Source organism: Lycium barbarum, chromosome 7, assembly GCF_019175385.1.
Source record: "Lycium barbarum isolate Lr01 chromosome 7, ASM1917538v2, whole genome shotgun sequence".
In the NCBI taxonomy this organism is placed as follows: Eukaryota; Viridiplantae; Streptophyta; class Magnoliopsida; order Solanales; family Solanaceae; genus Lycium; species Lycium barbarum.
The window spans coordinates 3,063,239-3,074,723 of record NC_083343.1 but is presented as its reverse complement, the minus strand read 5'-3'; positions in this window follow the sequence as shown (position 1 = coordinate 3,074,723).

Here is an 11,485-nt window from a genome sequence, read left to right as displayed (position 1 = left end):
AGTAATCATTTCTGTCTCCTCCATGGGTGGGTGTACTCTAGATGCTTCTTCCCTCCACCGTATAGCATATTCTCGAAATGATTCGATTAACTTCTTCTTCAACTTTGTAATTGAGATTCTGTCGGGAGCAATCTCAACATGAAACTTGTAATGATCCACAAAAGCATTTGCCAAGTCATCCCAAGTACGCCATTTGGTTGTATCTTGCTTGGAATACCACTCCAAGGCTTTTCCACTCAAACTTTGATTGAATAGTTTGACTCTTATCCCTTCATTCTTCCCCACACCAATCAACTTTTCACAATAGACCTTCAAATGGAAGAAAGGGTTCCCCGACCCATCAAACTTCTCAAATTTTGGAATCTTGTAACCTGGTGGCAATTCTACCTCAGGAAATGCACATAATTCTTCATATCTCACGCTTTGGTTACTACCAAGTCCACGCAAACTTCTCATGGCATCTTCCAAACTTTTGAGCTTTCTATTTATCATTTCATCATTAACTGACCGTGCCTCATTTTCGACTTCGACATAATGATCAACATCTGTGCGACATTGTCCTTGGATTTGTGTCATGGGTGGAGCTGTGGTATAAGTATACACTGGCGGAACTTGATGTGTATTGGTAACATCATGTGCCGGCGGTATGAATTGAGCTTTTGAAGAGGTGGCTGTAAATAAAAGGGAAGCATTTTGAGTGAGGGGTTCGGAACGAACCGGCTGAGAAGTGGTAAAATAATTTGTTTGGTTAAATTCGTCCAAATTTGGGAATGAAGGTGGCATAGGCAAAGTTTGATGAACCCCCTGAGATGGAGTCATATGTGGTGGCGTTTGAGAAAATGACCGGTTGTGAAGTACCATGTGACTTAATTCAGCAACTCGTCGCTCCAGACGAGCAATAATCTCCAAATGTGTTTCTAGTTCATTAGAAGATGTGGGATCACTCGTGATCGGTAGACTAAGAGATGGCTCAGATGAAGTGGTTGCATTGATCAAACTTTGCTCCATTTTAGAACGAGTCTTTTTAGTTAACCAGGTGATTAGTGATGAGTCAGAGTTTGATTTCTTGGCTCTAGACCGTGTGAAATATGGATGTTCCGCCAGTTCCCCTTTAGCACAAGTCAACCTTTTTGTTTTGAAAATAAGTTTAAAAGAAAAAAGGATAAAACAATAAAAGAAAAAAGAAAATGAGTCAGTATACGGTAAGGACATATTATTGCATATAAACACATTATTGCACATAATACATTGCGTTCTATAATGCAAGGGACCTCTTTATGCCAGAGGTAGGCCTAACGAACATTTGAAGGACAAACATGTCTTTTATGTATCATTCCACAACTCTTCCTAAAACTAATTTACGAGAATAATGAAAATTTATTACATGTCAGTTTAATAATACAATTCAAAGTTAATCTAAGATATCTAACACTTCATCTCCACTAATTTCTTTTAGTTGTCTTCAACTCTCCGACATTAATTGGATGCTCCATGATAACCTGCAACAAAATGTCAGTTTTCTTGAAATATTTATCTATAGAGTCCTAGGTCCACATATTCCACATATTTTTCCCTCAAATAATGCACATAGATAGTGAATAGTGTCACTTAGAGTCATAGACTCATTTGGACATTTGGTAAGGCTGACTAATGAACTCAATACGCCAAGGGTATTAAGCCTCCTAGGTTTAAAATGATGCATTTCCTTACAAGGTTTTGGTTTTCGCTCTACCCTAGGTAGACTAAGAGTGGGTTTACTAGACACAAGGTTCCCGAGCGGACTGCTCGAGTGAGAAGGCTACGCGGTCCCCGTTACTCGGGCATCCCGCGCATACGCCAACTCTCCTAAAATTTGGATTCTACGAAGAAATTTGCGGGTGCGCAAAACACACCTCGCGTGTATGTGTGATAGTGTGAGTTTTCCAGAAATGGAGGAGCTATGAACGGAATGCCAATTTAAGGAAAACAGTAATATACATATTACATAGAAAAATGCACATAAGGCATGGAATACAAACACTTAAAAGCATATAAAGCAACAATATAGGCAAAATAAAGCAAAAATATCCCACAAATTATTTATTAACCTAAGTTGTTATGGTTAGAGCCTAAATTCCCCAGCAGAGTCGCCAAGCTGTCACACCCCATTTTAACCCGGGTCGATTTAGAGGTATGACGTATTGGTGATTCCTGTTTATTTTGTTTTAAGGAGTCGCCACCTAATTAATTTTACGGTGAATTAGGACACCTAAATATTAATTAAGGCAAAGTTAAAACTAAACCTCAATTAGTAGTCTGCTTAACCAGTATGATTCTAGGTAAGGGCTCTATATTATCCTAAAGGGAAGGGGTTAGGCATCCTTTAGAATCCGTTAACTTACGGTTATCCGACCAAACTTACGTTAATTAATTGAGGGAGTTGCTAGAGTTTTCAAAAGAAAATAATGTCAGTTAAAATAAGATTTACAGAAAATATAATAATTTTTTTATAAAAAGGGACTTTAAATGCCATCTATTTTTTTAAAATACGATTTATGAATGTTGTTAAGGTTTTAGGCGAAAGTATAATAGTGCTGTTTAAAAAACATAATAACGTGTGTAAGAGAAGATTCTAAAAAAAAAACTTGAATGTGACTTGAAAATATTGATGAAGCCTTAAATAAAAGATAATATTTAATAAGATTTATAGGAAATGTGATAATTTGCATGAAATAAACTTATAAGCATTGTTAAGATAAAAAAAATGTCATTTAAAGAAGATTTATAAATGTGGCTAAACTTTAAAATAAAATGCTATTTAATATAAGATTTATAAAATATGATAATTTGCCCATACATAATAGCTGTTGACAGTTTTGCACTTTGAATAAATCGTATTATTTGATTATAGCAATGTAGAAAAATCTAAGGTTATAAATAGGATTCGAAAGGAAGTGAGTTTTTTTATCACTTCTTATTAACTATGATAACTATGCTTAGCTGAAAATATGCGTGATTGATTCGAACTTGAAAGGGTTATTTATAGAATATGCTTGAATTTATATTTTTGCGTATTAGTGGTGTTTTGGAAATTAAGATAACAAGAAATAAAATATGATTCCCTTAACTAAAAAAACAATTATTAATTTATACTATCAATTATTTTAGAAGTAAATATTATAGATTCTATAAATAACTTTAATGTGAAAAGAAGAAAACGAAGCTTATGGGATTAATTATTAGTCTTCTTTAAACTAACTACCCATTACAAAACTAAATCTATTAACTCATTAAGGTTTATATAAACTAAATAAAAACAAACAAACAGTTAGTGTACAAATTAAATGCACAAAATAAATAAAGGAGAGATAATTAAAAATGGGCTCAGCCCATATTTTAAGAAGGGCTGCTGTTAAATGGATCTGGCCCATTTGGGCCACTGCTGCAAACACTGTTTTTGCTATATGGGTGTCGGCCCAGCAATTTTTTTTTTTGCGGAATAAGGACTGATCGGGGATGGCTCGAGATGATTATGTTGGACTTTTAGCCTAACACCGAATGCGGGGAGAAACGAGTCCCTCGGATTCGTATGCGAGGTTCATGCAAAAGATAAAAGGAAAAGGATTAGTATATAATCAACGAATAATGTTGAACATATGAGACATGAACTCGAAAGAAAAAACAAAGCAAGCAGATCATGTATACTTTATATTCTAATCATACTTCAAGAGTACATAGGTGCGCAATCTCATTCTTCGGGTGCAGCGAACAGGGTGCGGGATCTCCGATTCACCCTCGAACACTATCAAAAAACCCGAACTTAAATTTATTCTGACCCGAAACAGAAGCAAAGGATAACAGTAAACACGAAGATGGTTTTGTATTTTTTTTTGAATGAATCTCTAGAAAATGTTTAAAACTGATGAAGATTCTTAATTTCTAAGGAAATCTTAGGCGGTTTAAAAGAGCATAATATTGTTAAGGGGGGTTTCTGAATCCAAAAAAAATCCTCTCCTTTTCGATTCCACTCCACAATTATTTATAGGGAGATTCTAGAGTTTTGTGTTGAAGAAAAAGAGAGAGAGGAGCGGGGGGAGACAAGATTAAGTGGGGGTGACAGTGGGAAATGGGAGTGGGGTAGGCGGCGGTGGTGGCGGGGAACAAGGAATAGTGGGTGACAGAGGAGCGTGGAGGGAGAGAAAGAGGGAGAAAGGAGGAGGAAAAGAGAAGAAGAAAAAATGAAGGGGAAACCCTTAGGGTTTCTCTTATCACAAAAAGGAATGGGCCGGACCCGGTCCCTTGTGGACTGGGTCAATTTCTTTTGGACCGGTATTAAAAAAAATGGGCTAGTGAATTAAAGCATGGACTGGTCCTAAAAATTGGGGTAAAAAATATGGGATGGTCCAAAAATATTTATGAGTTGATTGGACTTTGATTTGGGGTCCGATAAATCAAAAATACGGACTGAATGCAAGGAGCGGTTTGGCTTCTAATTTTAAATAAAAGGCCTATTTTTATCAAACATATACTGAGTGTGACAAATATTACAAAATATGTAATTATTAGGACTCGGGTAATAAAATTATATGATGTTGTAATAGCCGTGCAATAGTATTTTAAAAATAAACGTTATCATTTAACTGTGCGAAATAAATGCGATGCGTGGGTGTAAGTTGGTAAAATGCCGAAATGATAAAAAAATGGTGAATTATAATAATAATAATAATAATAATAATAATAATAACCGTAATAGAATAATAAAAAGTGGGTATTAATAAGAGGCTAATAATTATAGTAAAATATAAATATGTATTTTTTAATTTTTCAAAAAATATTAGAAGCGTAAATAGGTATTTCGGAGGAGAGGCGGGACAAAATTGGGTGTCAACAAGGACCAGCAATTTTCAGTTACATTAATGGCCCAAAATACAAATACAAAATTATTCCCAAACCCAAATAATCAGCCCACATTTTAATACCCAGTCCACCTTTTAAGTCCATTACTCAGCAGCCCATTACTCTAAACTACCCGGATCAGCCCAACACTCACAACCAACCCGACCCGGTCCAAGCCCATCCCTTTATTTTCTAAACCTAAACCTAATCCCTTTCTCTTTCTCCTCTTCAGCCGACGCACACCCCTACCCCGCTCTTCTCTTTCCCTCTCTCATTCCTTTTTCTCCTCTCCTTCCTCTTCTCTCTCCCACGTTCCACGTTCCTCTCCACTCACTTCTCTCTCTTCTCACCCTTCTCTGCACCTCCACACTCCCCTGTTCCCCACGTTCTCTGCCGCCTCCACACACACCTGTCCCCCACGCCTTCATCTTCTCTCATACGCTCCTCTTTTTCTTAAACCCGAATCGGAACCCTATAAAGAGGACTTTCTTCAGACATTTGTGGGGGGGATTTCTTAGGGTTTTCGGAGGATACACAAGTTTCCTGTCCTCAATTCTTAAGCTTCGTTTCTGCTCTAGTCTTGATTTTCTTTTAAAATCAGAAAACCCTTCTGTTGAAAATATAAGATTTGGGACTGAAATCCTCGTCGAAAAGATAGCCTCGTTCTGAAAAATAGCCACATATTACTCTATTTTCACTTTCCAATCTGAAGCTTTAGTTACTTTAATCGATTTCGAGCTCGTCGTATTCGAGTAGATTTGTGGCCGTTGACACCCACTTCACTGCACCCACAAAAGGTCAGCATGTTCTTTTCTCTTCAAATCTGAAGTTTCGAATATGTTCGCATGTTTGTTTCGTTTTGGTTGAATCTTTGTTTATGATTTTTAGTATCGAGCATGTTCAGGATTGGTTAGTTTGATTTTGGTTTTAATGATTCTTGTATGTGCGCGTCTTAATTTAGTTCGGGTTTTTTGCAGTCTAGAAGTTGATAGAATCCATTTGGTTTATGTCTTAACTTTTAGCTTAGTTCAATTTCAGTTTTGTTGGTGTTTAGATGTTTGTACGAGTTTGTTAGGGATGATTATGATGACGGTGTTTGGTCTCTAATTTGACATAATCCTGTTTATTTGGACCTGTTTAGATTAGTTCAGTTATTTGCTGTTTGTCGTTTAAAGTGATTTTGGTGTTTAACGTCAGTGTATTCTTCAATCAAATTCATGTTAATCCTGTACAAGAAATATATGTGAACTGCTATGGAACTGAAATTATCCATGTGGAACAAGTTTGAGGTCTGATGAGGGTAACAGTTCACTATTAGTACTGTGTCTGAATAAGGAGTTTGCTTTAGCTAATTAGGAGACATATAGGATATTACATAACTGTTTGAATAGTAGTTTAGATTGTATGATTTTGATGGGACTGCCTCGTTCTAGATCCCTACATGACATGTTGTTGGATCACTTTTGATCATTTGTCCTCTCTATGTGACAATACTTATTTTGAAAGAACTAATGACCTAGATATACCTCTAAGTGTTGTTGTATGATACTTGTCTTGTATCTTGAATGAGTCTGCAACTTTCACTAGCTTAAACTATGATATTCCTCTCCTAAGAGATGAAACTGTCACACTGCCTGAAGTGTCTTGCACACCTCAAATACCCATCTGATAACTTCAGATTCAACCGTGTCTACCTGAATTACTGCCTTGGTGCCATAATATGGTTTTTGTGCTTCTCAAATCTATTCATAGGTGACCATTATATAATCATAAGCATTGAACCTGGTTTGTATGCCCATCAGTGCCATGAGGAGTTGTTTTTGGATCCTGTATTGATAGTTCATTCTCATTAGTCTTGCATAGTTAGTTTCCTCCTTTAGAATACTGCAGCATTGTATCTCACTTTGGACATCTCTACTGATCATAAACATCAAACCTTGTCAGTGTCCTGTTTTTACTCCTTGAACTCTGCATTGCTGAATATGATTTACCTCTCTCCCTGTTCTAGATATGTCATCATTGAGTAAATTTTGCATAACCCCTCCCTTCCAAACATGTTGTAACTTGCCTGCTTTCTTTCATCTTGGTCTGGCTGCTAATCTACTCGCCTTAACCCACTCCTGAGATGCCATGATATAGCTATCACTCTGTATTACTCATTTGACTCTCTTAAATTTGTTTGAGTCTATGATCATGGTTGATGTTCATATTCTCTAAATAAGTTAAACATACCTCTTTTCATTTAGTTTGTATACGTGACATATCTACCTAAGTCTAGTTATATTTGGCTTGACTGATTGGGGTCACATGGTTGTCTTGTTATGTTGCTTGAACTTATCCTTTTGATAATTGGTTGCTGGTCTAGTCTTAATCAGTCCTTGAATGTTTAAGTAATGAAGTTGTTGATTAATAGCTCACCTCTTTAGTATAATCATACATTTGGGTTCAGTAATCTTTTCTTATTCTAGTTGAGTATTCTCTGTTCTGTTTATGATTTCAGTTAGGACCCTTTAGACCATTAGTATGCTCCAAGATTCCATGTTTGAATTCTCGGAATGGGTTGACAGGAGTAGTAAATAGCTGGTTGTTTATTGAGCCAAATCTTTTCTAGTCCCATTTCTTCAATACTTAAGTTCAAGTTAGAGGATCAAATGTTTCAACAACATTCAAATCCTTCTCCCTGTCTTTGGTTAAGTAGCTGTCTCATTAGCATCCCTTACACTTTTATTTTTCTGTTGATTATATGAATGGTTCTTGCTTAGTTCAATTTCACTTCAGTAACTCGTTTGGCCTCAGTATATATTTTTGTTGAAATGGTCAGCCAGTTTCATATCCTATTTAAGTCAGTCCGTTAGATTTTGTGGAGTATTTCAGCTTGTCAACAGTATTCCTCCACTATAATGGTAGTTTGTATTAAGTAACATTTCTCTGTATCAACTTGAGTATTAGCAACCATTCAGTTGTTTCAGAACAGCAGCTGACTAAGATTTTGTTCAGCTAAAATGTCGCTTGTCTAAAATCTATTGTTTCAGTTGTATCAAAAATGAGTCTTTGTTCACTTTCAAGCAAAGTGCAATTAGTTACTATCATGTAATGTTGAGTATCCCTTCTTTGGCAAACTGGTTGGTAAATTCATTTATGACGCTTTATTTGAAATGATGGTTTCTCCTAAGAACAATAGCATGAGCATGTGTTATAGGTAAAATTTTGTGTTACCCTAAAGTCTATACTTGAATATACATATGGTATACTTAGGTATATCCGGCACTTTGTATGCCTTTGGTGTCTCTCTAAATGACAATGAGGTGCTAAGTAGGATTAGGATTCATCTCTGAATTTAAATATTGATTCGTGTTAAAAAGAAATTGGATTCTTTATCTAAGTTTCGGCTGTTACTTTTTCTTTATTGCATATTTGAAGTATAGATCTTATAATCCTCATTGTACTAATCCTTTTTTTTTGACTATCGCATACGAGACCAAGCGACTCGTCTCCTTCCGCGTTCGGCGTTGGGCTAAAAGCCCAACAAAATCCTCCTCTCGTATCCGATCAGCCCAATCCGTAGCCAAAGAAGAAAAAATAAAATCTGGGCCGAAGCCCAACAGTAGCGGACAACAGCCTTCCTAAATGGGCTGAGCCCATTTACATTACATCTACTCCTCTATTTTATTTTGTGTGCATTTAATGTGTATTGTATGGCTAACATTTTGCTTGTTAATTTAGATGAACCTTAGTGACATTAAGGGGCTTAGTTTAGTAATGGGTAGTTAATTCCACAAATTACATTCTCTTCTATTTATGTTCTAAACTATTTATAGTATCTATAACATTTATTTGGAGTAATTGATTTTCAAATAGCATGCCTACGCATTTTTGGATTAAAGGAATCCCTTTTCACTCTTACTATCTTAGAAATTTAAAACATCACAAATTTCTGAGAAATAAAAAGGCAAACTAATTTAACAGATAACTCTTTCACTTTAGCTCTTTTTCAACGCTTGAAACATGTATTTGTTAAAATAATTCTTACATACTCTATATTGAACTAATAATATTTTATAAGTCTTACTTTTAAATAGCACTTAAAATCTTCTTTTATACCGATTATTACCTTTTAAAAATCCTATTTTAAATCACATTCTTACATGTCTATCTATAACTTTAGACATATTTACAAAGCTACGTTTTTAATACTATATTTACACTTAGCCTAACTAATCGTAAGTCCGGTCGGTTAACCATTGTTAATGGGTCTTAAAGGATGCCTAATACCTTCCCTTTAGACTAATTGAACCCTTACCTAGAATCTTAAGTTTCGCAGACCTTAAACAGAGTTAACTTTAAACATAACTTTAATAAACTTTAGGTGTCCTAATTCACCATAAATAGTTAGGTGGCGACTCCTTAAAAATAAACAAAATAGGGATCACCAATATGTTGTATTCTACTTTAAACCGGTTAAAATGGGGTATAACAGCTTGGCGACTCCGCTGGGGACTAATTAGGTTCTAACCATAACGGACTTAGTTTAAATAGGCTTTGTGTGCTTATTTTAATTACTTTATTTATTTGTTAACGGTTTTTACATGCTATTAATTATTTGTTTGATATAAACTGTTTGTTTGATATAAACTGTTTAAATGTTACTGCTTTGATAAAATTGTCATTCCGTTCATATTTCTTCCACTCCTGGAAAACTCACACATATTCACACACTTAAAGCGGTTTCGCGGTTCGCGGCCGTACACTACAAAATCACCCTTTAGTTGGATCGATCTTGTGGATTTAGTCGATCGGCGGTGCAGTCGACGGCCACAGACTTTCCACTCCCAAGTTGTCCACTTGGGAGAACCTTGTGTCATAGGAAAACAACTCTTAGTCAGCCTAAGATAGAGCTAGACCAACACCCTTTATTAAGAGCATACATTTCATGACCTAGGAGGTTTAATACCCTTGGTGTATTAAACCCATTAGTTGACTTTACCCAAACGTCCAGGCGGGTTCACGACCCCGAGTGACACCAATCATACTTTATGTGCATGTTTGAAGGATAATTGTGCCTAAATATTGACTATTTGCTCTAATTAATTAAACTTTAGGAAGGAGGGCATGACTAATATTTCTATGACAAGTATGAAGTTGCATCGGAGTACATCAACAAATGACGAAGACCAAAGATATCACAAAATAGAGCTAGGCGTTGTATTACTTTACTTAGATTAGGAAACATTTATGTTGTACTCATTTGATATGTAATAAATATTACATTACTTTTGTACTTTATTTTAGGAAATAGAATTTGTTTAATCAAAAGCAGTGGGATGACGTATTATGACACACTTACCCTTCAAACAAACGTTAGGCCTACCTCTGGCACAAAGAGGTCACATGCATATTAGGACGCGTTATTGTTTGATATACTCGTTTATATTTGTTTGACAACTTTATGAATTATTTGCTGCGTGACTTACTTGACTTTATGTGATCATGACTCTACCTAGATATGTTCATTAGACTGACATCATTTACACTTTATGTTTCTTTACTTTATTCCCAAAAGTTGATTCGTGTTGATACTCGAGCTGGCTGACCATCCTTACCTCACAAGGTCAAATACATCATCATTACCGCGACGTAGTTAGGCTATTTAGGGAAAAGAAAATATTATGTCCGATCCAGCCGCATCTATTTCAACTGGTTTGGAAAACATCGTGATCTCTAGTGATCCCCCCGAGACTTCCGAACACGGAACTACTATTCAACGTGATGAACATATCGCTCGCCTGACTCAAGAAATTGAGGATCTACGTGGAGAACTGAATCGGGTTAGGGACTTGACCAATTTATCCATCACACTCCAAAGTCCGCCTCCTGAACCTAGAAATACTGCACCAAACCCGCCTCGTTTTCCATCACTTGAATCTCCAGTTCCTGAACATTCTCCTTCTCGAAATAATGCACCTACCAACAACAACTTACCTCCAATCACCCCCGCAAACCCACCAAATCCATCATCCGTCTATACTCCTCCACAAAGTGAGCCACCCACTTACACTAACTATACTCTTCCACAAAATCAACCATCCACTTACACTACCTATACTACTCCTAATCCACCACCCGTCAACCCACCAAATCAATCACTAGGTCATACTCCTTACATTCCTTTACCCACCAACACTAACCCACCACCTACAACTACTCCCCTAAACCCACCAAACCAAGCCATTACATACTTTAACCATCCACAACAGCCTTTCTACCCTTACAACTATGCTGAACTCTACCAAGCTCCACTAACTACTTACCCTGTCTACAATGCCCGACCAAATTACTACCAACCTCGAGCACCTCACTATCAAAACCCACGTCCATACCAAATTGTTCAAGTTCCCACTTACCAAAATCGACCACATACTGCACATAAAGTCCGTCCAAACCATGACACCAAAAACACCCGTAATTACACTCGGTTCGCTGAACCCTTGGCTCAATTGTTTGAAAGAATGAAAGCAGCAGGCGTGATACAACCTATTGAAGGGAAAATTCTCAATCCTATTCCAAAATGGTTTAACGGTTCCAAGCGCTGTGCATACCATTCTGGAGTTGT